We start from the raw sequence: 26,708 nt of genomic DNA, 5'->3' as shown, positions 1-26,708 counted from the left end.
CAAAAATATGCAGGCAGCAAAAAATGCAAACAGTCTTTGAAGAGCTACTGTAGCATTGTATTGTTCCCCTGGCACTAGAGGATTGGCAGAGAAATATAAGAAGTTGGACCACAAAGAGATTTTTGGAGGTTTGGGGCAAAATCAGAAATGCGTGACTTATGTGAGGGATACAAGGGGGGCACCAGCTAGAGGGGGGTATGTGATCTCCCCATGTGACCCCCAACATGACTCCTCCCTGCCCTGCCCCCAGCCTGGGACCCTGTGCTATCCCCGTCCCCTCCTTATCCCACATTACCTAGGGGGGAGCCCTATGTCCTCCCGCTGTGCAGGGTACTGATTTCGGGTGAAAGGAGGGTGGCCCCATGCTGGCATTTCCTCTGGCACGGCTGTATAGCCTCCAGCTCTCTTGTCCGGCGCAGCTGTACCAGTACCGCCCCCAGCCATGTCCTCCAGTGGGACTATACAGACCCCAGGAGACACAGCTGCGTGGAAGAGCTGGGGACAGGGCTGGGGGAAGTACAACCATGCCAGCCCCAAGTTCTGCTCCTTTCTGCTGAATGTGTGCTCCCTTGATGTCTAGGGAGGGGCATGTGACCCTTCTTGCTCCTCCCCCCCCCCAGGCATTGCCACAGTGGTGTCTTCTGTCCCACAGAGGAAGCCTGTCTCCCCATTCCAGGCATTGTGTGATCTGGTGGATGGGATCACTACACCACTCACTCAAATTTGGCCTGGCCGCCTCTCCATCATGATGGAGGAGTGGCTGGGCCAAACTTGAAACCCCATGTGCCAGGTCGCAATGCCACTCGGTTTCAGGACTCTCTCAAATGAGAGGTCCAGGGCAAATGGCTCATCTCTGCCTGCCCCCCACCCCCTGCCCAATCTGAGCAGCCCTGATAAGAGGAACTGAGCGTGTCCTGACATAAGCACGGACCAGAGAGATCTGCCAGATCACATGGCTTTGAAGCAGGATATCCAGACATACCTTCGCTGCCTCTAAATCATTCTTCCCAGCCCCTGCCTGTCCAGATACAGCAATGTTTCCCATGCTATGTCAATAGGGCTGAACACCTACCTGGCATGCTCCTCTGACAGTTTGTGGAAACAGTCATCATGAAATCTCCCAGCAGTTTTCTTTACAAGCAGCAGTGTGTTTCCATGGGAGCTTCTCCCTCTCCACCATGCCAAAGCCTCTAAAGCATATGAATATAAGAATGGCCATACTGGGGCAGACCACTGATCCATCTAGCACAGTAGCCTGTCTTCCAATAGTGGGAGGTGCCAGATGCTTTAGGAGGAATGAACAGAACTGGGCAATTATTGAGTGATCACCTCCTGCCATCCAGTCTCATGTTTCATGAGTATCTCAAAATGCATGTATTCAGGCTTTTGGGAATGATTTAAGAGCAGTCTGCCATACTGCTTAAACTAGGCTCTTTGAGACAGAGATTTTTACTCTATGTCTGTATGATACCTAGTGCAGAAGAGCTTACCTGGCTCGGGCCTCTAGACACAGCTGTATCACAAATAGTAAATGCATGAATAACAGTAGTAACTTATAGAAAATAAAATATTCAACTAAACACATAGGGTGATGAGGACTGCACTCTCTGCTATTGAGATTTTGGGTTAGTTCTGAATATTACTGGTTTTTCCAAAGGTTTAATTATGGTAATTTTTGTGGTATTTGTGTCACTGTGTAATATGGCTTTGTCTTGCTAATCCTGATAGTTGTGAGTGGTATAGTCATATACTTTCATAAGCACTAATGCTCTGTGTATACTGTAGATTTGTGCGTGATACAAAGAAAAATATAGTTCAGCAATTGAAGTATTATTGGTTTTTGGCTTGATAATCTAGGACAACAGTTTTTAAAGGGACTGTTTAATTCAGTAATCTTATTACTGCTGATGCTCTCTGTCCCTCACTTTCCCTTCCCCCACTTCCTCACTCAAATGGACAAATGAAGGCAACAATAATCCCTGGCCGTTTGAACTGTTGTTTTCCACAGAGATTTATGATTACGTTTTTAACCAATGGGTCATTTCCAAGGATACTGTTCTTGAAAACAAAAGCAACTCAGAAAGACAGAGTTAAAACTGGCTTGACCTGGCCTGTAAATTATTCTAAAACAACAAAAAATCACTTGAAAAATCATCCTCTTTCATCTCTATTATTATTTTTATTACTCTGCATGAGCAACCAGAGGCCCCAGCCAATGTCAGGGCCTCGTTGTACGGAGTGCTGTGCAAACACAGCATCTGCGACAGTCCCTGCCCCAAAGGGCTCATGGTTTAAGTAGAAAAGACAGACAAGGACTGAGAGGGGAAACAGAGGCAAGGTGGTGAAAGGACTTGTCTGAGGTCACACAGCAGAGTCAGGAAAACAACCTAGGTCTCCTGTCTGCTAGGTCAGTGCTCTAGCCGTTGGACCATCCTGCCTTTCCTTATTCCCTCCTGTAAATCTTTGACTTTTCACCTGCTCTATGATGGATCTTGTAGCTATTTCACTAGCAACACATTTTGAAATAAAGAAATTCTAGAAAATCCATGCAGACTAATAACCAGAGGTGTACTTTAAAGGCAGTGGTCTAGATCCAGCTGGTGTAAATTGGCTTCATTATGGAGCTGTGCAATTTACACCTTGTGAGGATCTGGCCCAGTATTAAAAGTTTTAAACTAATGTGCCTTTGCTTTGTCACATGAGCCCTGATGCGCAACTATTTTTGCCTCCTGACACCCAATAAGGAAGGAACCATTGAGACAGTGACTGAGCATCTATAGAATGTTCATGGGGGTAGCACATAGTTATTTACCACAGGCCACTGAGCCCTATTGTCGAGATATAATGGGAAATTACACTATTCAGACTACCGCAGACTCATTTTCTCTTCCAAGCTGTGATGATCTAATGCAGGGTTTCTCAAACTTTTGGGGCTCAGGAGCCATTTGTAAATGTTTATGGCCTGTCACAACTCAGTAAATAGTCTGAGCATGGAGGCCCTGGGGTGGTTTCAGTTGGGTCCTGCCCACTTGGAGGGGTTGGGTCCTGCCCAGCACTCACCCCACAGTGGCAGTTCCTGCAGCTACAGTGCTGTGGGGCTGGCGGGGCTTGGCTCTCCCCTCCAGGCTTTGCAACCTCTGGGGTTGCAGTGTCGCTCAGGGTTGATCCTGCCTGCTGTGACTGAACTAAATTTGTGTGGGTGGAGTTGCAACCTGGCTCATGGAGTTGCAGTGCCACTCACTCAAATTTGGCCTACCCAGATTCCCATCATCATGATGGTGCTGGGACCCCAGAGGTTGCAGTGCCTGGAGCAGGGAGGTGAGCCCAGCTAGGCCCGTGGGACGGGAGCCACACGAGCTGCCACGTGACCCTTCAAAACATTCTGATGACCCAACTTTGGGTCCCGATCCATGGGTTGACAAACCCTTGTCTAGTGTAAGCATAATGAGCACTGACGATGTGAAACACATAGAGACACCAGCCAGCTTAAGATGGATGCTTTTAAATGGGTCTTCTACACTGTTGGAGTTTCTATTTTTGAGACACTTTCCTCTTTAGGTGCCACCAAAAGACACACCTTTGCAAATGGCCAGGAGGTATCAAAAGAAGGTGATGGGTAGCTCATGTGCTGGCATAGGGAAAATTGCAGTGCTTAGATAAGACAGAACAAACCACTACATCTGGTGGTTTATACCATACCCTGATATTCAGGTTTCATGGACACAGAGGCAGCAACTTGGATCTTCCCTGGAAGTGGCTTCGCTCTTGCTCCCTCATCCCCCCAATGCACCAGGAAGCAATGCTGCCTCCTCTCACTGCTTGATCACTCTAGATGCCTTACTGTCCTGAACTAACACCACTAAGTGGTTGCCTTTTTGTTAATTATCACCCAGTGCTGCTTGTCTCCTCACAGCCCATGCATCTCCATTCCTGAGGATTCTCAGTGGTGTAGACCATGGGGAGGGAGTGTGGCAGGAGCATTCTGCATTGGGTGGACTGCAAACTGCTACCAGCTGGCAGAGACTGGGCACAACAGAGGACTGTGGACTTCTTGCTTTTTTGCTATCTAATTCATAGGGATGTTGTGAGGATAATTGCATTAATTGTTGTGAGGCACGCCATTGTCCTGGTAATGGAAGCTATAGAAGTGTCGATACCTTCAAATACATATAAGCTGTTTCATGGCTCCTCTCCTCTGAATAGACAGCACATTTGATTTATTTCCTGAAGCCAATAAAAAAAAGCCTATGAAAAATGTAACCTCTCCCCAAACTCACATACAAAATCAAATAAAAGCAAACATTTTGTTTACAAATGTATTAGATTCCCCTCCTCCCCCAGTATGTAGGCACTTTCCAGATGAATGGGTTAGAAGAGTAGCTCTCAACCAGGGTTCCAAGGCCCCCTGGGGGGCCATAAGCAGGTTTCGGGGGTCCTCCAAGCAGGGCTGGCATTAGACTCACTGGGGCCAAGGGCTGAAAGCCAAAGCCACGCTGCCCTGAGCCCTGCCACGGGGGTTAACGCTGAAGATTGAGCAGCTTAGCTTTGCAGGGCCCCCTGCGGCGTGGGGCCCTGTGCAGTTGCCCTGCTTGCTACACCCCTAATGCAGGCCCTGGCTTTTATATGCAGAAAAACAGTTGTTGTGGCACAGGTGGGCTGTGAAGTTTTTATAGCATGTAGGGGGCTGGGGGGCTCCGAAAGAAAAAGGTTGAGAATCCTTGGGTTAGAACTCATCCTACAAGAGCTTCAAAATCAGCTCCAAAATACCAACTGAATGTGCCACCCAGTCAGTAACTCTAGCAACCCACGACAGTACTCAGAGAAAATGAGTGCCTTCATCGGCTTTGCTACTCCAGTATTGCACTATTGGTTCCTGGAGCTATGTCCTGCTCCTGATCCCATTTCTGTCTCCCACAACCCAGCAGTGCTCCTAATCTGAACAATTTAAAGCCTGCAAGAGTAGAGACATAAATGTCCAGGATAGCTATTAAAAAAAATCCACATTATAGCTCCTTTGGCTTATTAAACAATAAAGAACTGTTCTGAAGTTGTAAGAAACCTGAAGTGGTAAAGTACACTCATGATAAGGAAATGTGGCAAGCATGGTAGAAAGTATATAAACAAACTGCTGCCCTTTATAGCTAGTTATTTTTAGAAAGACTCAAGATCTGCCCAGAAAAAGACATTTGCATTTTCATGCCTACATTTGGATGCACACTCACCAAAATTGCACTCACAAATCAGGCATTTGTGTGTACAAATGGCTGTTTGATGTTTAAATATTCACGTGGATACACAAATGCCCAGCTTGCACACTCCACTGTAATAAATGCATATGAAAATGAATGTACATTTTTGTATATAGATCATACCTCAGGCCTGAGAAATAGGAGGAGTTGTTATTTGATTCAGGCTTTAAAGTCTCTGGGACTGATTCTGATTTCACTTACAATTATTTTACTTGGGTATAAATCCATTGGCTTCAGTGGAGTTACTCTTGAGTCATGCCGATGTAAAGGAGACTAGAATTATGCCTTTTCTTTCATTCCCTTTCTCAAATTAGTTCTATTAGCCCTTTTTTGATGCAATTCAGGTTACCCTTGTACTCTTGGCATTGTGGCAGTACCCACATGTCATCGTCTTTTTTACTACAACTTATCTCTGAACTATAGTAGCATCAGCTAATATACACAACAGCAAGCATTAAGATAAAAGAGCTGACTGTCTTAACTATTGTTTAATAAAGTGCTTTATTATTCACCAAATATATTTTAATAGCCTGGCCTGATTTATCCAGATAGTTTAAAAAAATGTGGTGGAATTCAGGAAATTCTTTTTACTTCCAAAGTTCTTCAGTTCCAAAATTAGTCTCACTCTTACAGCAGAGTCATATTTAAATTTTAGAAAAATCATGTAGGTTTCAACCAATTTTCCACAAGGGCTTGAAATTTTCTGTTCTTTGAGCACCCTGCTGAGCTGAAAACATTCCCATGAGGTTACTAGAGGAGCTACTGCTCCAATTCACAGAAATTAAACCTTCCATCATCTGTTTTCTATATTTGGAAAATGTCAACTATACTTCCTATCACGTATATTGTTGCTTCAACGCACTGAGCCTTCTGTGAATTTCAAAATACATAACTCCACTCTTGAGCATTTCTTTTGTAAATATTGATAATGGTTTCAAGTTCTTTATTAAATAACTTTTTAATGAGGTTGAGGACAAAGAACTATTTTTTCATAGTCTCATGAAGATAAGAATCATAACATATCTTTCTGTACCACAGAACACATGGTTCTCAGTACCACATTGTGCAGCATAGTTTTTTTCCCCATTTATTAAAAGTTAACTTTGAAAAAAAAAATCCAGAAACAAAAACAAAACCACTGATTAGAAGCAAAATCAAACCAGCTCAAAGCAAAATATCTGAAATTGCATGTAAACTCTACCTCACAGTTGTGCCCTTTGGTGTGTTAGCTTAGGAGCAGCATCAGGAAAGTCTCCTTCACCGCATTGATCAGCTTCAACAACAACAAAACCCCAGCCAATCCCTTCTTAATAAAGTCCAATAGGCAGGCCTGTCCTCTGTGCTATGTTATAAAAACATTATTTATTGTCTACTTCTTCACCAGAGATCATCCATGTATGTACTCAGGACCAGAGACAATAAAATACAGTGTGTTATGGACAAATTCATCAGAGGAAGTTTCTGGGGATAATTTTTTTTTATCAGTCGAGAGGCAAGGAACAGGAGCTCCTTTTCTGAGCAGGCTGTAAACAATTTACACTGGGCAGGCAATAGGAAGTCTTTAGTGTGGCTTGGAAAATATTAACTTGTAAAAATTTTGACCTCTGTGTCCTTGATCAGGCCCAGAGGGCTGATGTTTACTAAGAGGCATTTGACTCTCTAGGAAACTGCATAATGTCAATGGAAGTTATTTTCTTTTGATGCATTTCAGTTAAAAGTCCGAATATGTGGCTGTACATGGAAACAAATTGGCTGTGCAACTAATTTGCGCTATTAAAAATAAATGTTTGTCTTTGAACTTAAAAATGTGGCCCCCAGGCATTAACCATTCCAGCCAGCTGTAGTTTACAAATATGCTGCGGGTTCTATAGCTTGCTTTTTCATTCAGCACTTACAGATTTGCTAAACTGAATTAAAAGCCAACTGGGAGCATATTACTGATCCCCTGGTATGAGCCATTCTGCTCACACATTCACAGAAGCCTTTCAATGCTAATAATAAAGTTTCCCTACGTTGGTCTCATTGACAGCTTGAAGCCTTAATAATGATCCATTTGAAATGAAAACAGTCAGTCTTATTTGCACATTTATTCATGGGACCATACATTGAACCAATTTACTAGTGACAGTAAAGGGAATTTAAGAAGCAAACAAGCAGCTTTAATTTATGTATTCTTCTAGGGCTAGATTGTGCTTTAGGCCCAGCCCTGAGCTAGGGATGGTGTGTAAGCTGCATTTCCCCAGGAGTAGCCCCCAGGAGACATTGTGATTGAGAGACACTTCCAGAGGTGAAAGTAAGCCGGTACGGCCCAGTACAGCATACCATCAAGAGCCAGTACACCGTGCCAGACCAGACTGGATGCTGATTTAAAGAGCCCAGGGCTCCCTGCAGGGGCCAGAGCCCTGGGTTCCTTAAATGGCTTCCTGAGCCACACTGCCAGAGCCCTGGGACAGTGGCGTCAGGGCTCCGGTGGTGATTTAAAGGGCCCAGAGCTCTGCTGTGGTAGTGGCAGGAGCCCCGGGCCCTTTAAATTACCCCTGAGCCTTGCGGCTCCCAGCCATCTCTGCAGCTGGGAGCTCTGGGGGTGATTTAAAGGGCCTGAGGAATTTAAAGGCTCTGCCTTTTCCGGTTGAGGCCATGCTCCCTGCTCAGGACTCCAGAGTACTGGTAAGTCTTTTAAATTACTTTCACCCCTGGACACTTCTGAATCAGAGTTCCTCCTCCTTGCTTCAGAATGGCAGTGGGGTGGGGAGGAAAAATGTGTCACTGGCCTATATCTACTCAGCTGTGCTTGCTAGGCATAGAAATGCCAAGGCTCTATCCATTCCCCACCAACCTGCCTAGGATCGGGCAAAATAAGCCAGCAAGAAGTACCTGCGTACTCCTGTGTACTTGAACCAAGGCAGTAGCCCACGGGGCTGTAAGGGGAGCTCATACTTTCTGTCACTCCCTTACACATGTGATTAGTCTTATTTAAGTGACTGGGGCTGTTTGCGTAAGGGTTGCCTTTGGGATCCAAAGTCCTCATGTACAAATTTGCCCCTGAGGTTTCCATTTTGATAATTACCTTTTGTAAAATGAAATTACAATAAAATACATTGGCGTGACTTTGTTTCTGCAGCAGGGGGACAACAAACCCGAAGAACCCATCTGTTAAGCAAATGTAGAAAATGGCCCCTTATTATGTTGAAGGATTGGGAAGGAGTTTTAGTAGGTGGCTGGCTGGGTTCCTATTGGATTGATTATTTTAATACTGCTGAGATCTGAATGTGGTATTAACAGCGTGTTTGGGTACCTAGAGGCTTGAATAGACACCTTTTTGGTTTGTATTTAAGTCCAGTTAAATAAATATTACAGGGTTGTGTTACAAGAAACACCCATCTTTGTTACTGTGCCAACATAGGGGAAAGAACGTGATCCAAAAAGTGCTGAGCACCTGTAACTCTCATTAAAATCTCTCTAACGTCACCCACCCAGTGCTTGTCAGATTCCTAAATGCCCGTGTTATGATCTGCTTGCTTCCAATTTCCTAAAGATTTTTCACCACAGAACACAGAATGTTGTTCTTGCTATCAGGAATGCCCTTTCTTTTAAATAGAAGCATAAAAACACCAAGTATAAACTCAAATACTGTGAAAATATTGTGTTTGATTCAAATCTATACATTCAGGTTTACAGCTACATTTCTCACCTTAACTTGTACTTGAAGTGTGATGCTGTAGGAAAGGGGTTATTAAGAGGTTAACTGAGTGACTCAGAGTATTATGGACTGGAGCCATGTTTCACCCTTTGACTTTACTTACTTCCCACTAGTTGGTGGGGTTTGAAAACTTGCCCCCGCCATTTTGATTATGTAGCTCCAACAATAAAGCAACATGTTATTTAGCCTGCAGTAGCTGCAAGTAGACAGTGTGTTATCATATCATCTGCAGGTTCTTATACAAAACTGGCAATGAGGAGAAAACAAAGAATGGCATCGTTAGGAAAATTGAAGCGTTTAATGCAGAAAATGAGGATTGGCAGCAATGTATTGAAAGTTTGGGCCACTACTTTCTGGACAAATGAGATTAGAGATGAGAAAAAGTAGACAGCAATATTTCTCTGTCTGTGGGAGTCAAACCTACTCCCTCTTAAGGAGTTCATTAACAACCTCAGAAACCAGGAGAGAAACATTTAGAAGAACTGCAAAGGATATTAACTGAGCATTCTATTCCAAAGCCCAGCATTATTGTGGAATGTTTTCATTTATAACTGGATGAGGAGGCAAGGTGAATGTGTATGTGACTGAGCATAGAAAGCTAATTGAATATTGTTCATTTGGGAATGTCTTGGAGAAGATGCTGCGAGACAGATTTGTTTGTGGTACCAATGATGAAAAAATTCAAAGGCAGAAGGGAACTTGACCAGGCCCAAAGAAGTAGAATTGGCAACCACTATGAAAGCAGCAGTGAAAAATTTACAAGATTTGCATTTAGAATACAAGGACAATCAAACTGATTCTGTACACAAAATGCAAAACCAACAAAAATGAGTGCTGGATTCTGCTATGGAAGAGCTCATTTGGCCTCCATTTGTAAATATAAACTAGCCCAACATTATAAATGCCTCAAGGTTGGACACTTAGCCAGGAAATGTAGAGGGAACTAATAACCAGCACATCAGATCTAAGCAGTTAAACTTCATAATCGCAGAGAAAAAAGGGGGAAGCAGAGGGACTTTTTCCTGAAGAAGAAGAAACAAAGGAAAGACACAGAGGAGGAGGTACACACTATTTATTGTATACTAGGGAAGAAAGTGGGACCTTACAAAATAACAGTAGAGTTAAACAGTTAGTTGGTACACATGGAAGTAGATATAGGGGCTTCAGCTACTTGGCCTAGGGGATTCAGTGAACACAGAGAAACAATGTTTCCTTCACACCTGGGCTACAGGATAGGCCAAGAAGGAGTTTCCGCCCTTTTAGAACTGTAGCAGGGTGGACTACTGCTCCGGCCCTGAAAGGGTTAAAACAGCCCTGAATAAGGGCTGGGGCTGGAGAAAGCAGCCTTTTAGGCTGGATTGATTGGGGAAAGTGGCGGCAGCTGGGGCCACGCCCCAAACTGAGCAACAGGCCCTTATATAAGGCAGAGAAGCCAGGAGCACAAACAGACTCTCTCTCTAGGTGTAAAGGGTGATGGACCTGGCTGCAGGGAGCTGGTAACTAGGTGCCTAAGTGGAGCAGGGCTGGGGGAAGGCAGAGGAGCTGGGGAGCTCCTGCCTGGAGCCCAGGCTGCAACCTAGCTTTAGGCCAAGAGGTGCTGGGGGTTGCAGGAGGCTACCCAGGGGTAGGCCAGAGCAGCAGGTCCAAACTCTCCTTGTCAGTGATGAGTTGGCTGATACTGCAGTCTTCCCTAGGGCATGGGGCTAGACAATGACTGGCAGTAGCCATACACTGAGGCAAGGTGGGAATAGAGGGTGGGGATTCCCTGGGGAGGGGAGACCCTGAGAGCAAGGGGTCACTGCTAGGGGGCAGCACCCTATGTAAAAGGGCACTGGGTCCAGGGAGGGACATGGGGCCAGTAGCTGGAAGGTGGCTCACCGGCCTGCAGAGGGCACTCTGGACACTGGACTGAGCTAATTTCTGAAGTGACCAGCAGGAGGCACCACAAGGGTGAGGCCGCCGGGTTACAAGAACCTTGAAATCACTATTTGGGGAAGGAGACCCCTTGGCACTGGGAAATGAAACAAAAGAAAGCAGTCTAGGAATCTGAAAAGCTACTCAAATATTCAGAGTAGCTTCATTTTGACCTGGGCAAAGAATTAATCCTGTCCTACAATACTTCATCATATGGGATGAGGGCAATTTTGTCCCATAACATAAGAGATATTGGAAAAGGCCAAATGGATATGTCTCCAGGACCCTAAATAAAGCTGAAGAGGTTACTCTCAGTTGGAGAAACAAATTCCCCCAATACCTACATGGAAAGTCTTTTACCATTTTGACAGATCAGAAACCACTGGTGGAACTCTTCAATGAAAATAAGGGAGTGCCAAATATGGCACGAGCCTGCCTACAACATTAGCCACTTATGAGGATAAAATAGTTTATAAGGCCAGACATCAGCATGCCTATGGTGATGCTCTCATTCAGTTACCATTAGTAGAACTAGTTGGTTCTATGAAACCACGAGGAGAAATTGTGCTGCTCACAGAACACTTAGACCAGACCTTAATAAAGGCTTCCCGGTTAAGAAAATGGACTAGAAAGGATCCCATCCTGCCTCAGATAATGCAGCACATATTGCATAGTTGGCCTCATTGGTGCAAGGAGAAGAATGTCAGCAATTTAGGACCAGTAATACAGAACTAAGTACAGTATAGAGACTGGATGTATACTGTGGGGCACAGGAGTTGTGATTCCTTCATGTGGACAAAATCAACTCCTGACCAAACTGCATAAAGCAGGAACTTTGCCCTTGACTTCAGTGCATGCGGGATTAGGCCCTAAATACACATCTTAGCTATTCAGATATGAACTGTAACTTCTAGACACTTGCAAATTTCCAGTGATCTGAAATTGCCTCACATAGGTCCCTTGTGAATCCATATGAAACAATATAATTTAATGAATACATACATTTACTACATTAAAATTAATGGTTCTATTTCCAGATTGTTTACTGAGAGCAAGTTTCAGCAAAATTAGTTTTACCGGATGGTAATTGACAGCACCATAGAGCAAACTCCTTTGTATAGCTATAGATCAAATACAGCACAGACAGTAGCAGCAATGAAAAATTCACACACACACACACACACACACACACACACATACACAGATAAAATGCCCCACAAATATGTCAGAGCCCTGATCCGGAGGGCCCATTTCTAGTTGTGAAGGAAGCATTGTTTCTCCAGGCTCATTGAATCCCCTGGTTTCTCAAAAGAATGCCAGTTTTTTTAAGGAACGTTTGCTATACAGGAGAATGAGCCTCTAAAACAAATAATTCTCTCCCCCCCACACTCTTTGTTTTCCAAAGTTAGAAGCCAAGGGAGTTTGGAATTCCCTTTGTAGCACATTTAATCAGGTTCAAGCCAAAGAGATAGCACGAGTCATGAAAGTGATGGAGGTGAGCAGCTATGTTCTTGTGATTTGCCAGAAATTTACCAGACTTTGGACTCCACACTAACCTGGAAAACCGACTACATAAGAGGAACATGGTTGACTTATGTCATGCTGCTGGAGATACAGTGGGACCATAAACTGGCAATTTACACAAAGAGAAGCACTGCAACAGGAAAGAGAGCAAGGGAAAGAACATTCTATTGGATGCTTCTAAGGAGAATTCGAATAAATTGAGATATTATAGACTTTCAAGGCCCCTGTTCTTCCACTGCTGAATATGTGTAACTCCCAGTGAAGACAATGAGGGTTAATAATATCTTACAGCGAGAGAACAGAACAGATAGCCAAGCAGGGCAGATTCAGCTGAATCAGATTATTTCTAAAGAAGGGCCCTTAAACTCCTTCTTCCATCTCATATGTTGCCTTGGAAACTCTGCCCTGATCTGTCCCTCTTTTTAAAGATCTGACGATTCTTTATTGGCTTTATCCTAGTTTTATCATGAGAGAAATATTACTAGAATCTGTGGCATTTTCAAATATACAGTGTACTGCTGCAGACCCATGAGGTTCCCATTTTTGCTTTTCAACAGAGGAAAGATGAGGGGACAAAATGGAGGTGCACCTCCCCAGTCAAAGCTTCTGGAAGCATTATGTATGAGTCTTCTTCACATCCATGCAGAACCAGGCCCAAATGAGCCTGATTCTTGTCTCTTCTGAACTACTCTTACAACCAAGTTACTCCCTATGTGCACAAGTGCATGTAAGAGGAGATCGGGCTTATGATGTTTAAAGTTTTTCTTCAGCATGATTTGAATTAGATTGACCATACTATTTTTGTTAGATTCTGACAAGAAATAATCTCTGTACTCCCCCTTCAACAGATGAGTCAAGTTTATACTAAAAAGAAAAAAGGAAACATTATCAGTCATGTTGAAAGGTTTAAATGTAATCCTAACTGAGAATATTTTCTCCATTACTCTCTTGTTCTATTTTAATCCTATCTCAAACTCTCTCCTAAGAGCATATGCTGCTTATCATAAAGGAGAAGAAATCTTACATGTATCAGACATTTTCTACGAAGTTTTACCATTGCTATTGAAATGGGATTTTTGTTTCAGGACAGCAAGACTTAAATCACATGATTAGTTAAGGGCCAGAGGTTACTAGGACTTCAGTGGAAGTAAATGATTTGCAGTCTGGCCCGTACATGATGCTAGCACCCAAAGGGTGCCATTGTGTTGCATGGACACAGAAAAGAGACAGTCTCTGCCCTGAAGAGCTAGAGGTCCTTAGTCATTCTGTAAATCTTTTATTAAGGGTTTTAAAATACCCAGGGCCAGATTTTGTCACCTACACAAATGCTTAGTATGTTACTCATCAAGTAGTCGCATTGAAATGTATGGGACTACTGGCAGAGTGAATGTATGTGGAGAAATCTGGCCCCAAATGATGTTCTGATTATTGGAAAAAATATACTAGCCTGAATTATAAAAGCATTTAAAAAAAACAGAATGAGTCAGATACATGCCTACAGTACTTTCACTGGGATACATTCTGATCTGCATTACACCATCATAAATCCCTTTGCTGAAGTTAACAGAATTGCACCAGTGTGAGTAAAATGAATATCAGTCCCCCTGATTGCTGTCTAAGCACACATTTCTACACAATTAGCAAGAGTACTTTTTTGCACGGGCACAGTGGTGCATGCCTGTAATCCCAGGAATTTGGTAAGCTGAGGCTGGCGGATCACTCAGGGATTGTGGACTGCAATGCGCTATGCCAGTCAGGTGCCCAATGCCACTGACAGCCTGGCTCGTGGGTGGCTGAAGGACTGGCTAGAACAACATGAATGATGTGTTGCGATCGGCACTCTCCCTGTGAGGGCTGATGAACCAATCGATCAAGGTGACAAGGTGACTTTTTTACAATGGTCTAGGAAGGTGCACAGCTAAAGTGTGACAATATTGCGATGATACATGGATTATATTTATTTACTGACACACAGTATCAATCCACACAAGAAGACCAGCATAGGCAAGAAGATCTGGTGTGTTTTCATGTACCTCATTGCTAACATGAAAACACATACAGTATATGGGCCGGTGGTACTCACACTGAGTAGTACCAAACTGATTTCAGCAGGGCTCTTGGCAGAGTAAGGTGTCACTTGCTATAAGTAAGGGTGGCAGGATCTGCTTTATGTTTGGATTATGGCCTTCTTCAACGAAGATGTGCAATTGTCCCGTAACAGTAAAGTTCTTAAACTTCCTCAGTAGCGTTAGAATATCCAGCTACTTTTAAGGACAACAATTGACAAGTGAAAACCTGATAACTGCAATAGGCTTTTGCAGGCTATACAGCAGTCTAGCTGTAACTCTTATGTGCAGACGCAAGATAAGAGATTGTCACATGGGCTGCTTAAAACAATTCCCTACTCTCCCGGATCCTACCCGTGGTCCCACAGAGTACATGGTGATTGAACAAGAGGGCAGCTGGGAGGTCCAAAGCCCAGAAAAAGTGCTATGACAGTTCCTTTTTCTCTTTCTACCAGTTATCTTTTTGTTGGAGAGGATAAAGGCCATCTTTGGCCTAATGGAGCCTATCTTCTCCTTACCAAGCAGCTACAGAGTGGTAGCTAGAGAAAAGAAGCACCTTTGTATTACAGGCCCTCTCAAAATTCTGACACTGGCTGACTGAAAGGCAATTTGCCTGAGCCTGATCTCCGTATGTGAGAAGTGGCAGTCATAAGCATTGAAGCAGCAGTAGATGGCCAGTTCCAAGAGGGAAGATGCCGGAAGAGCTACTGTGGGGGCTGTTTTTTCCTGTATAGTGTTCTAAAAAAACCACAGCTGAGCAACTAGTGCCTTATTTATTTTCCTGTCCTTGTTTTAACCAACACTTTTGTCTAAAATGAGACTCTAGTCCAACCAGCCTGTGTTTCTTGCCTGAGGCCATCACACTGGCAATTTCATCTATCAGTTACCCCAAACCACAGCACACTTTACTGAGCTTAGTTTGTGATTGTCTTTCAGTCTGTAGCATAACCTAGGGCGATGGAACAGTTATTGGCACTATAAATGTTTTCGGACACTGAAGCTAGTAATACGTAACCATGTTTAGATTAAATTACCTCTTTAAGAGAGTCTTAAACTGGATGACATCACATAATTCATTATGTTTAAGAGGGCAGTTTAGTGTGGCATGTTAAAATCCATTAAATTACAGTGTAGTTTTCTTGGCTGCATTTGGTTTTGTAAAAAAGAACCAAGTAATTAAAAATAAATATTTACCAATATTCTAGCCTGTGAAACTCTACAGCCCATAACATGAGCAAGAAGAACTGACACATCTTTGGTTTTCTATATTGATATTCTGCACTGCTTCAAATATAGGTTTGATGTGCTGGCTTTTCAGCAAATGTGGCCAGCTGACATGGAGCTTTGATGGGGAACTCAGAGGCTGTGCACTTTAATTTATTTAAATATGAGGAGGAAACTGCTTCTCAAACTGATATTTATATACAGAATTAATGTGAAGGATGCAAGGGCACCACAGTGAAAGAGCTTTCCCAACAATGATCCTGGCTGAGGGTCTAATAAAAAAACAACACTGAAATCAATGGAAAGATTCCCACTGAATTCAATAGGCTTTGGATCAGGACCTCTGTTATAGTGTGGTAAATTTTAAAAAGCATGTAAGTGACTTAGTCAAGTCAATGGGGTGGAGATTCCTAAGTCTCTTAGGCATTTTGAAAAAATTTCTTGTGGACATCAGATTTACGTAAGTACAAGCCCACAAATGTGTGAGCTCATGAAACCACTGTCAGAACAGAAGCCTATATATCCATCTAGGCCCAAATTCACAAAAGGGCCCAATGGGTGCATCTCTTTTGGTAATCCAACCTTGAATCACCCAGATTTTCAGTGGTGTGAGTCAGACAAACAGGATTTAGCCCTGGAATATTTTAAGGGTGTTTCAATATGACTGTACTCTCCCTGCTTCTGCTCTTCTCCTTTTACTTCTCATTTAAACACACAATGGGCCAAATCCTGCTATTTTGTACACTACTATAGATCCTGAGCCTCTCCACTAAAGGCCACAAAGTCAGAGAGTTAAGAAGTAGAATGGAAGAACTCACCCAGTTGGTAAAACCATGTCCTGATGCTTCACTAAGGTAATTCAGGCACAGATTCCACTACTTTTACTCGCATTGAATCTGTTTCACATTTAACTGAAGCCCCTTTACACCACTCTGGCACTATAAAGAGACAGCTATTCTAAAGCCCATTTATAATCTGCCAGAAGAATAAGATTCTGCTTGGAACAAGTAAGAGGATCAGAATCCACGCCAGCGGCACTACTTCTGGAGTAAGGCAGTATACAATGAGAGTCAGGGTGGCACAACCTATCCCCTTAGCTCATGTGCCTGATCCCGAGTGCTCTTAATGCCCACTGACTTATATTAAACTCTATTGGAGTTGAGGGTGCTCAGCACCTTACAGGTCCAGGTCCATATTAGTTTGCCTCTGAAGAGAATAGGATTTTTAAGGATCTGGGACTGTATTCTGAACTCCTTTCCACTAATATAACACAACAATGCGTGGTGTTATTCTGGATATACAGCAGTTCGCTCGAGGCCAGAACCAGTCTCAGGTCAGCAGTCCGTTAAAGATAATCTGAAGGACTCAACTAATTTCAATTACAAGTGAGGCTTGAACATGTGTCAGGCAGGTGGAAAACTTGAATTACCGAGGGGAAAATCTTAGCAACCTCTTTTGTTGGACTTGTATGCAGCTACGTCTATCGTTGCACATTTTCCAAAAAAGGGAAGCAGAAAGAACACTGGGTTGTATTTACATTTGCCAGTACTTGTTCTGCACAGAATGGAGCAATCAAGATTTACCACAGACTATGTACACAGGGGAGGACCTGTTGTTGTTTTTTTTTAGAAAAAATAGCACATTTTAAAGTTAATTATTTTTTCTGTTACAGTCACCTAGCTACCAAAGATGAGCAGTGCTTCTGCTATCTTCCCCATAACACAGCCCCCTATGTCCTGGAGGGACCATTGCGCCCACTCAGTCTTTGATCTCTCTGCTAGAACTGCCCATGAGGGTCCCAATTAATGCCTATTATGCTGTTAGAACACAGCACATGCATTTCAGTAATTATTGATTCCAAAACCTTTTGCCAACAATGTGTTTATTAGTGCCCTGCTTTACTCAGAAAGATGAAATATGGAAGTGCCCGCCTTTACAAGACAACAGCTTGTGTGAAAGCTCTGAGTGACTGAAATTCAGACAGTTTTCTTTGCAAGAAAGTGGTTGGATTGTTTCAGTCTTTTGGGGCTCTGCTGTGTAGAGGAACTGCCAAAATGATTAAAAACTGAGTTATCCACACGTCTGAGAAAATCTGTGTGTTCAGCTAAACTAAATTAAGCCAAGCATGGTTTCAACTGTACCTTGATAACAAGCCAACTACTTTTCAACCACCCACCCAATTCTTCAAGCCTTCCTTCAATTCACATTTTTCATAATGCTTTTACTGCAATTCAATAGTGGTCCTCGATAGGTGAAGTATAATTTAATGCTAAACTAGCATTCTGCTTGGTGGCACTGCAGTGAGGGGCAAATTTCTTTGCCACTAAGTACTGGCAAAAAAGGAAGGAAGCTGATAGTTGCACAGTCCATTGGGGTTTAAGAAAAGTGCTCTTAAAGCTGCATTCATAGACTTCATAATCCCATATCGAATTTGTAAATTACCCATCCAATATGGCCTGCAGCCATACTACCCTGGGCTACATATTTGTCAGATATTTGTCACAAGTTCAGCACATTTGGACCTCGGCAGTACTTGGACAGAAGACCACCAATGAAAACCTAAGAACTCATAGTGGGGATTCAGTAGGTGACACATTTCTGAGTTATTCCTAAACTAATGCCCACAGTCAGACTTAGCATTTTTAGGCAAGCCTCAGTGCAAAGCAACTTTTCACTCCAGGAAAATATCATCAGCTCCTCTCCACTATTATGAAACCACTAAGAACAGGGATGACTTTTGGATTTTGAGGAGGGTTAGTGAGATGTTTTTTTGGGATATATACCCAAGTTCCTGTTACATAAAATGTGTATAATGAAAATGATCTGAGTCCCTGTTCTCAGGCAGCTTACTTGCACAGATCCTGATGCCATCAGCTGCAGTTTGGGCAGCACTGTTTGCACAGCCACAGACTGATCTGAGGTCCTCTCACATGTCAAGAGCCATGGTTTTCACAGACCCCAAAGAGGAGCCTGGATTGCTGTCAAGGAAAGGAGTGGGGACACTGAATAACTTTAGGAACAATCAGAGACAAGCTTTTAAATCTAGGTGGGTTTACCCAATTTTACTTTGGTTTATCAAGGGAAGCTCTGCAAGAAAACAGATATCTTAATGAGTTGAGATTATTTTACCTTTATAGGTCTCCAGTAGCTCTGACAATGCCCCAACATGGAGCTGCTGGTATTATGTTACTAGAGATGCCACCTTTTAGATGAGATTCAAATTGTAGGTCCCAACCACCTGTGGTCAACAAAGGTACTATGGCATTTCTTGAAAGAGCAAGGGTGACCTGTACAAAATTTCAATTTAGTTAATGATACTGTGCCTACTGTAACCAGACACAGTATTCTTCATGTTCAGTTGTGTTATTTGGCGGTGAACTCCAAAGTAGCTGTCACACTCTAGTACAAAGGTGGCATTTCAGTGGGGGTGAAATGATTCCTCTAGTGTATAGTTAGTGTGTGTTTATATGGGGGAAAGAAGCTTCTAAATTATCTTTATACATTGTTCACAGTGGCACAGAAACAAATAAATATGAGTGTAAGGGGGGGGTGTGCATGAGAGAAAGGGAGAGAGCTGGGGAAAAGGGGCACTGAGTATAAGAGGATAGGAATAGGGCAGTTAAAATGCTACACTTAAAATGCTGCAGTGCAGCTGCACGGGGGCAGCTGTGCCGCTGTAACGCTTCAGTGAAGATGCTACAACAGTGGTGGGCAAGCTGTGTCCAGCCCATCAGGGTAATCTGATTGTGGGCCGCAAAACATTTTGCTGACATTGACCATCCGCAGGCGCGGCCCCTCCATAACTCCCAGTGGCCACAGTTCACCGTTCCGGGTCAATGGGAGCTGCGGGAAGCGGCGGGCAGCACTTCCCTGTGGCCTGCTGCTTTCCACAGCTCCCATTGGTCGGGAACAGCGAACCATGGCCACTGGGAGCTGAGGCGGGGGCCGTGCCTGCGGATGGTGAACATCAGCAAAATGTCTCACAGCCTGTGGGCTGCAGGTTGCCCACCACTGTGCTACAACAATTACTGGAGAGCTTCTCCCATCAGCATGGTTAATCCACCTCCATTAGAGGCAGTAGCTATGTCAATGGGAGAAGCCCTCCTGTCGATGTAGCACTGTCTATGCCAGGAATTAGGTCAGTATAATTGTGTCACTCAGGCATGTGGATTTTTCTCGCCCTTGAGTGATATAGTTATACCAATAGAAGATTGTAGTGTAGACTTGGCCTTAGTAAGTAAAGGGAAGGAAACAATAAAAGAAAATGAAGGAAGGAAGGAAGGAAGAGAACAGTCTCAGGAGACGAAAGCGAGAAAGGGAAAAGTGGGTGGAGGGAGACACAAAACAGACACAAAAGAGGTTTGAGAAAATAGATACCACAAACAGCAAAATAAAAATTTGAATAAAGGAACCTGAGGAGGAGGAAGGCGGAGGACGTTCATTTACTATTTTTATTTAATCATTCTTAATTCATAAATTTATCAATACATTTTTAAAATGCTTGTTAGACATGTAGGAAGACTTTGGAGTGGCACATAAAATTCTACCTTAACCCTTTCTCTGCAGGTTCTATATATCCCTTTGTATTTCACACAAACAGCTCTGAGAAGCTAAGGAGACTTAGGAATTTTGTGAGCTGCACAGAAAAGATACTGCCCAGGCTGCTTCTGCCACCTATCCCTCTGGCAGTGGGAAAGAGGGAAAGGAATCTAGTTGACATGAGAAGAGAGGCAGGTTCTGTGTTCAGGTGGGACTATGTGTTCTAGAGGGATCTAACTGAGAGGATGTTTTCCTACATTTTGTGACCTAATTAAAAATCATTGCTTAGGCCACTTTGCATAAGTCAATTCAATTCTAAATAGAGTTCCACCCATGTAAATCAGAGGTAAATTTGGCCCACAGTGCAGTAATAGGGAGTGAAGTCAATAGCTATTTTCATTGCTGTTCTGGTGTCATAAGGTTAAAATTACCTTTCATTAAATGTTGAATCAAATCTGCTCAGAAGATCATTTCCTTGCAAATGTTGCTATCCTTTTAGATGCTTCTGTGGATGTATCTTTTTGGCCATGTTTTAAATGTCCTCATTACATGATATCAATGATCTATTTCAGTCAAGTGAATCCCTGGTATTGAAATTGAAGCCAATTGGGAGTTTCCCCATACACTTCAATAGGAGCAGGAATAGGCCCAGAATGTTACTTCTACAGTAATAACTTGCTTTTTTTAATCCTTTTGCAGCTGTGATGGCACCACATGATTGTTTTGAACTGTTGATCTCAGCAGCGGTCTGTTGTTTCCCGCAACTTGCTTTGCTTGGATGTTTACTTCCTGGATTTAATTCTAATTTAGCTACTAGCCTAATCCTTAAATAAATCCTTTTCAATTTAAATCCCTTCCCTTAACCCTATACACCAATGTTTACACTAATTTAAATAGGCAGGATATTAGATTAACGTTAATTGATGGAGTCAACATACTAATCCAGTTTCTACAGGTTACACCTTTGAAGAAAATATTAAGTGCAGCCACATAAATTAATCTCTTTCTCATGGACACAGGGGGAGAGAATATGTTTAGAGAGAGGCCTCCTATTAAGTTTTTGAAAGCCAAGCCATTTGTATTACATATTTGTCAGATCAAGTGTAATACAAGACACCACACACTGTTAAACTGAATTCTCTCACACCCACTATGTGGTGAAGAATTCCAGAAAGTCATTTGAACTTAGTTTGAAAAATGTTCGGTTTTTACAGCTGACATTATAGAAATTTTATAGTTAATATAGTTTTGTATTTTTAGCCTTTTAGACAAGAATAACAGAAATACAGTGGCATATTTTGCATGTCATATATTTTAGAGAGAAAAGGCCAAATTTTAAGACTGTGTTTAACTGCACCTCATTTTTGTGCCTTTTTACGGGCATACATCATTGTTGGTGAAAATTTACATCATAATGATTTGTGGGTGCAATTTAGATCATGTACCTGTCAAAATACAGGATTTCCAAGTGCAATTAGGTATCTAAAGAAACCAAATTACATCAGAAATAACTGTGGGCACAAAATTTTAAAAGTCTGGTCCAAAATGTTTTCTATCTGTAAATAATCCTAGTTTACTAACCTTCATGGTATGCTGCAAGGTCTGTTTACTCTCCCTGTCTCTGAGTGAAAGGGAAGGCTCTGGAGAGGCAACTTGAACAGTTAATGCAGGCTGATGTTCATTGGTTCCATGGTACCTTTGAGCAGCTCAAGTGGAATACCATCAGGTCCAGCAGCACATTCATTCCATAACTTTTAGATGGTCTTTCATGCTTTCTGGAGTGATGGAGGATCAGTGTTGACCTCTGGGTCTGCAGCCACGCAGTTTACCAAGTCACATATCTCTAGACAGTCCTCAGCAGGTGCATGTGTAAGCACATTTCCATGATGTGTTTTCCATCTGTCCAGGACCTCGTCCACTGACGATCAGGAAGAGCCATTTGGTTTCATGATGGGGATGTTAGAAGGTGTTTATGGCTGCCAGCCAGCTGTGTGATGGCTCTGTAGGCAGGACACAGATTGTTGTACTTTAGGTCATCCTCTGCTTCATCAGCCTGGGAGTTGGTGAAGATCTCAGAGTCACATTTCACCATGTCCTTTCAGCCATTTAAGTTCTTGGACATTTTCATGCATGTGTATTTCTGCCGTCTTCACTAATATATTAAAAACCTTCAGAAAGCCAAGGTTTCTTGCATAATTGTCTAAAGCCGATTGTTCTAGCAGTGGCATATAATATGGCATTAGCAATTCCACTCCAGGCAATCTCCATGTTGTCCAAGAGGGCACCGAGGTTACATATGTACATACATCCTCAAAGGCCTGTGTGTATTTCACAGCTTCAACAGGATTCTCAGATAGACAATGGACGTTGTACTGTTGGTCTGCATCTGGCTTGTAAGGAGTTGAAAAGTGCAGTGAGAGCAGTGCAACAATGAGTCTGTGGTCAGAGTTTGCTAGTTCTTCTGCACCACAGAAGACCTGGTGAGATTTCACTAAGGAGTGATTTCTGACCAGGATGTGGTCAACTTCCTTTGTGGCATTTCATTGTTTGAAATCCAGGTCCACTGATGGTTGTTTAGGCACTTAAACCAGGCGCCTATAACAGACAAGCCCTCAACAGCACACAATGTCAAGAGCAGCTTTTGATTTTGTTGCCAGCTCAGCACTTCGGCTCACATTGAAAGGAATTAGTGTCCCAGATGTTCTGCTAAATCAGATGCACAATCTTCACACTAGAACTGGTGCGAGAGTGCATGTCGGTTCACAGATTTTTCTGCATTTCTACACAGCCTCAGGTGTGCAACAGGGATGCCGTCTCATCCCAACACTATTCTGTTGAGCTACTGACTGGATATTAGCACTTGCCACTCTATACATCTGAATCAAAGGTCGGTCAAGATGTGTTCACCAACCAAGACTACTCCGATAACACTGCCCTGCTTGTGGAGAAGTCAGAGAACTTCAGCCCTACTCTCCAAGGAATCCAAGATGCCACCTGCACTGGGGTTGAAAATCTCATGGTAGAAGACCAAGACCAAGAACCTCAGAGTTGGACCACCAGAACCCATGGTGGGGTTGAATACTGTAGACATTGTTGATGAGTACATCTACCTAGGCTTCAAGCAGAGTTCAAAAGGTTACAGCAAACCAGATGCTCTTCAATTAATAGGTCTTACCACAGCAGTGATGGATTCTTCCTCTAAGTGTGTGGGGGGGGAGGGCATGAGGCCCCACCAGCTCTGTGGACCTGCCACCTCTGTGGCCCTGCCCCTGCCCCTCCTCCCCCTGAGGCCCTGCCCCCGGCTAAGCCAGAAGCCGGAGCCAGGCCAGGGAGCCTGGGCAACTCCACCTGGCCAGGGTGGGAGGCCCAAGAGAAGCCCTGGCCCATGTTCCTGCCCCCGGGCCCTCGTGCCCAGGGCAGTTCGAGGGTCCGCAGCTCTCCACAGCTGCCCACTCAGTTCTTATCATGGCCCAGCTTTGGCTTCCAGCCTGGCCTGCGGGTGGGACCTCCGAGACCAAAGAGCCACAGCAGGTCCATGATAAGCGCCACCTGGGCAGTTGTGGGGAGCCACGGACCCTCCACCCACCCAGGGCAGGGATATGGGCCAGGTGGAGGATCCACAGCTCCCAAGGCTCCTTGGGCTGGGCTTCAGCTTCTGGCCTGGCTTCCCCCACCACTGTTCTGGCATCCCTGTCTAAGCATCTCCTGCATGAATTCCATGTGTCACTTATGGCTGCAAAATGTCTTTGTGCTGAGACAAAGTTCAGGATCTATCAAACCAGCATTCTAATTTATTGCTATAAGGCCAGAAACCCGGACCCTTACAGAATCATAGAATCATAGAATATCAGGGTTGGAAGGGACCTCAGGAGGTCATCTAGTCTAACCCCCTGCTCAAAGCAGGACCAATCCCCAAATAAATCATCACAGCCAGGGCTTTGTCAAGCCTGACCTTAAAAACCTCTAAGGAAGGAGACTCCATCACATCCCTAGGTAACCCATTCCAGTGCTTCAGTGAAAGCAGCTATCAAAATCCTCCCTCATTCTTCTCTTCTGCAGACCAAATAATCCCAGTTCCCCCAGCCTCTCCTCATAAGTCATGTGCTCCAGCCCCTTAAGCATTTTTGTTGCCCTCTGCTGGATTCTTTCCAATTTTTCCACATCCATCTTGTAGTGTGGGGCCCCAAACTGGACACAGTACTCCAGATGAGGCCTCACCAATGCCAAATAGAGGGGAATAATCACGTCCCTCGATCTGCTGGCAATGCTCCTACTTATACAGGCCAAAATGCTGTTAGCCTTCTTGGCAACAAGGGCACACTGTTGACTCATATCCAGCTTCTCATCCACTGTAACCCCTAGGTACTTTTCTGCAGAACTGTTGCCTAGCCACTCAGTCCCTAGTCTGTAGCAGTGCATGGGATTCTTCCATCCTAAGTGCAGGACTCTGCACCAGTCCTTGTTGAACCTCATCAGATTTCTTTTGGCCCAATCCTCTAATTAGTCTAGATCCCTCTGTATCCTATCCCTACCCTCCAGCATATCTACCACCTCTCCCAGTTTAGCATCATCTGCAAACTTGCTGAGGGTGCAACTCACGCCATCCTCCAGATCATTAATGAAGATATTGAACAAAAGCAGCCCCAGGACTGACCCTTGGGCCACTCTGCCAACTAGACATGGAGCCGTTGATCATTACCCATTGAGCTGATGATCTAGATAGCTTTCTATTCACCTTATAGTCTATTCATCCAGCCCATACTTCTTTAACTTGCTGGCAAGAATACTGTGGGAGACCATATCAAAAGCTTTGCTAAAGTCAAGGAATAACACGTCCACTGCTTTCCTCTCATCCACAGAGGCAGTTATCTCGTCATAAATTATAGCAGACTTGGAGCAGCTAGAGACATTCATATGCACTGTCAGAGCTAAATCCTGAGCATAAGGTGGTTTGACTTTGTTCTATAATAATCATGCAGAGATCTGGCCTGTCTTCAATTGCTCATTATATTCAAAAGCAGCGTAGCATGCTCTTTGGCCACATCACCAGGATGAAGAAAAACACCCTAGCACAAACTCCATTGACATGTGAAGGCATGCATGCCCTGACCCTACCTGGTGCTGCCTGTGAAGGGCCCTAAGCCAGAGAGATTCAAGGTTTCGCACGATTGAACCAGATCTGGGAACTTCACTACACAATGCCTGGACACCATCAGCTGTGGTCATTCTGGCTGGCACAGTGGTCCTCAGTAGATTGTGTGTCTTTAATGATGCATATTTCTGTAACCTCAACAGTCTGTGTTTAAATACATACACTATTGTATGCCATACTCAGTTGTTAGACCCAGGGTACTTTTGGATAGAAGTTGCAGCTTTTCCCTACAAGGTAGGAGTTTATGAGTATGGTAGCACCAGAATTGTTTCTGGAACCACAAACATAATTTAGCTGCGGTAACATGAAATTCCTGATGCTCCGTCTTTTGCCGACATGTGTATTTCCTTTTTACAATTGCCGATGGAATTGTAAAAAGGAAAATAAAAAAGCTTAACAGCTTAACCACAAAGGAATGTTTCTATCTGATTATACTTAACAGTTAATTTAATGGTAGTTAATCAGTGGCACAGAATACAAACCAAGCTGTACTATGAATGGTACTAAAGTTGCCAATGGAATTCTTGTCTGTTTCACTAAACATGCAGGAAGGGAATCCTTTGAAACAGTATTGCTAAGAGCCAAATTCTGCTTTCAATTATGCTGGCATAAATCCTGAGTTGCTGGAATTACTCCAAATGTTTACAGCAGTTGAAAGTACAGGACAGTTACACTGATCTCACAGAACAGAATTTGGCCCTATGTCCTAAATTCTGCATTGCATGCAGGCAATTGTCAGCAACCATGGAGCCCCATTGACTTGATTAAGGGATCTGCAGATGTGCAACATATAGCATGATCATAGCTTAAAGGAGAGGGTAAATGGAAATAAATACCAATACCAAATATTCATTTTTAGTTGCCTTCTGAAAACTTCACAACAAAGTTAAAGCTGGAAAAAGCAGTAACAAAAATAAAGTGTAGAAAAAGACACTGGCTAAATTTTTCAAAAATAGGTTTGGCTCTTAAATGCATATTTAGATGCTTGAAGGTGAGATTTTTAAAAATGCCTAAGGGACTTGGGAGCACAGGTCACATTGTCTTTACTGGGACTTGGGCTACTACGTTATTTAGGCACTTATGAGAATCTCACACTTAGGCATATAAATAAGATCTTCAGAGCCCAGCGTTAGCTCCCATTTGAAAATGTCATCCAGTGTGCTCCACATTCCACACATTGCTATCTAACTCTGAAAGTATTACAGAGTTTCAACTGCAGTAAACATTTATTATTCTTCTGGATATATATTTTAAAGGGCCGTCAACTTAATCTTTAAGAAGGTCCAAGCCAAATGGTGGGTGTTGAGGCTGGCATTTAGACATCTAACTATCTGATTTGT

Source organism: Gopherus evgoodei, chromosome 3 (genome assembly GCF_007399415.2).
Source record: "Gopherus evgoodei ecotype Sinaloan lineage chromosome 3, rGopEvg1_v1.p, whole genome shotgun sequence".
Classification (NCBI taxonomy): Eukaryota; Metazoa; Chordata; order Testudines; family Testudinidae; genus Gopherus; species Gopherus evgoodei.
The sequence above is the reverse complement of the archived record's forward strand: the minus strand, read 5'-3'. Positions refer to the sequence as shown.